General features: G+C 38.2%; 1 protein-coding gene across 1 annotated transcript in view; it reads right to left on the minus strand.

Annotated features, from left to right (window-relative positions):
* Positions 1-3,233, minus strand: part of LOC106804691 (peptidyl-prolyl cis-trans isomerase FKBP1A-like) — a 6,010-nt gene that overhangs the window by 2,039 nt on the left and 738 nt on the right. The gene's annotated exons all lie outside the window — the stretch shown is intronic.

Here is a 3,233-nt window from a genome sequence, read left to right on the forward strand (position 1 = left end):
TATCTATATATATATAATATAATATATATATATATAATATTGATTGATTATAATTGATTATAATATTATGATAATTGATAATATCTATGATTATATTATAGAGATCAGTGGATAAGTTGCGCAAAACCACTTTCCAGCCAAGGGCTACAGACCGAGGGTGTTTCTTATTTATTCATTTAAAAGCAAAAGGATTGTAATATCTTATAGACGACATCAGGAGACGACATATATAGTTTCAGTTATAATATGAATAAATTTGCCCTAAAAAAATGAATATCGTTCGGTTAAATAGCATTTAGGTATAAATATAATTGCACTTTTGTGATTAGCCCTCGGTCTGTAACGTGCAAAATAAATTGTCAAATACGCAACTTTTTCGGGGTAGCAGCACGGTCGCGGGTGTCATGGCGCCGTTCAAATTTTGTAGCGTTCATGTGTAATTAATTATAACAATTAAATTAGGTATCTGGTAACAAATACGTGTGGGTATACACGATTTGTTATACAGTAAGTACAGTTGTATGCAGTAAAATCCTAGAGGCTACTGTCCCTTTAAAGTATTCTGTCCACCGTGGATTTATCAGCGCACAAACTATTTTCATTATTAAAGTTTAAACTTAAAGTATTAACACGGCAGCGCCCCTGGTATATCTATCAGGATCGACGCATACAAACACGGATCACAGGGAGGTAAGTGGAGATGTACGAATCTACAGTAGCAACACATATTAAAATGTTATCACAAGTCTGATAGTCAGGAAGTCCTGCGACCAATTCAAGGCCAATGTAAAACAGGTTAAGCTCCATGAACTGCTATGGGCCTCAGTAGCTTTATCAACTTATTGCAATGCAGGGTGGGTGTGTGAAAAAATACCAATGAAATTAGTTTGAACATACACATTTATTCATAAGAGCAATTGAAAATGGATGGAAGATTTTGATTCTGATTTATTTCATATATAAAAAATGCAAAAAAATTCGTTTTTATTGAACTGGCAGAAAGTATGGTGAAGGCAGCATTCTGTTCACCCTGCTGTACTTTCCATTACTGAAGTACAATATATCAGAAGTAGATAATAGGGAAGAAGTGTGACTTCAATAAACAAGGGAAATTCGTCATTTACTAGCCTTAGAATACCTACGAGTCGTTAGTAGTTGCCTATTGTTTCAAGTTAGGCGGGTTATGGATTCGTTTTGCTGGCAACAGAATGTAGAATTGTGTCGAACGTTTTAGTCTGTATCTCCAGATTGCGAGTGTATACGAGGAAACGATTTCGCACGATGCTAGGCGAATGTACTGTGTACGATTTGAGCTCAAGTTGGTTGAGTTACGCGTAGTAGATCATAGGTATTCTAAGGCTAGTAAATGACAAAATTTCCCTTGTTTATTGAAGTCACACTCCTTCCCTATTATCTACTTCTGATTATATTAGTGAAGTTTGCACTAGATTTATTCATTTTCCATGGTGCAACTGCTTTGAGATAAAAAATTTACATTAACCCTTTGGATGTCGCCAACGAATAAAATCCTCAACCGTCTGTAGCAGAGTTCTCCAAAAGCACTTATGGCCGCCAGGCTATCGCGGATCCCCGCCATCCTAAAATGCACCCGCCACGCTAAATATCATAGCCGCCATGCTGGTGTATACATGAGAAGTTCAAACAATTAATTAATACACGTTGGTCTCAATGCTACGGTTACGGCAGTCGCACACACAAACACAAACAGTAACCATATCCCTAATCCCTATCACATATTACCCCCTATACATATATCCCTTATACCAAAATTAATCTATGGTGTATAACCTTTTGCTTTAAATATTTTGCATCTGAACTGACAATCAATCCCAACCAACTGGTGTAGGCTAGCTGACACAATAATGTTCAATCATACTTCAAATCCGAGTGTTTCTAGCTCATCAAGAAATCTTGAATTAAATCGTGAATTAATTTCCAACGGCATTATTACGGGGCAGGTAACCCAGTCGAACACGAGGTAGAGTAGACTGGTACACTTACCGACCACTCCTGCTATTGTCAATGGTGACAAAAATTTTTTTTTTTATTTATGAGAGGTGAACTCGATTTGAAACCAGCAAACCAGCAAGTTCACCCCTACATTTTGGTATTTTTATTCCATTAATTATTTTGAATTTTTCGATGGCTTTGCACATGCAAAACAAACATTTTCACCCCACATGCAGTGCTTCAAATTTACACACAGCGTGTCCCAGATTGCATCTCAGAGCTTCTACAATTCAAAAAATTTCCGGGGGGGGGGTATGCCCCCCGACACCCCTAGCACTGAGTACCACCCCCATGCTATAATTTAAAAGCTTGGAGAACCCTGTGTAGGTATATAAGTGAAACTACTATGCAAGGTTCAACATTCACTTTTTATTTCACTAGACCATCGGGCTAGTAACCGAGGAAAACCACTAGCCCTGACACTGACAGGTATTGTTTTAAGCACGAACACCGTAATAAAGATTCGATGACATTCGCACTACTGACATTGTGACAATTGTGCATTTTGTAATTACAAATGTGACTTATAAGGCAGAAAGGTGTGAAATGATGTCATGTAACACTACGTGCGAGTACTATAATGACCAATTCTAACACGACCAGTCAGGCTACTAGCACTCTGGTTATATGCGACCGGACCAAGCAGAGCGAGTCTTACAATAGCCCCTGGTTCTCGCTTGTATCTGTGGCGCTGCAGGAGGGCTGATAGACTCGCTCTGATTGGTCTGATTGTTTGTAAATGGCGAACGTGATTTACTAAAGTTAAATGAAGCGGGGTTTCTGAAAAACAATCTTTTAAGAAGTGAATAACGATTGAAGTGAATGTATACACATATCAGTAGCAAGGTAAAGCCATGTAGAAGGGAACAGTAGGTTTTTTTTCGCGCCAATAGCGGCGTACGGGCCGCATTCCCAGCGCATGCATTTTGCATGCGATCTCATAAAATTTCAATGAACCCCGTTCTGTCCCAATAAGCCTCACCAAAATATAAAAAAGGTTATATGGGACAGAATTATTCGGTCTAAACTCTAACCCGACCAGGCTGTGTGACTAACGTCAATACACCGCCTGACATCCATCCATTGAAAAATCTTGTAGCTGTACAAAAACTACCGAACAATTACGTATATCTCAAATAAAATGATCATCTAAGCATTTCTGCCTTGTTTTGTATCAAATATAACTAACCTTCACCTTATAA

Source organism: Priapulus caudatus, unplaced genomic scaffold (assembly GCF_000485595.1).
Source record: "Priapulus caudatus unplaced genomic scaffold, Priapulus_caudatus-5.0.1 Scaffold83, whole genome shotgun sequence".
In the NCBI taxonomy this organism is placed as follows: Eukaryota; Metazoa; Priapulida; class Priapulimorpha; order Priapulimorphida; family Priapulidae; genus Priapulus; species Priapulus caudatus.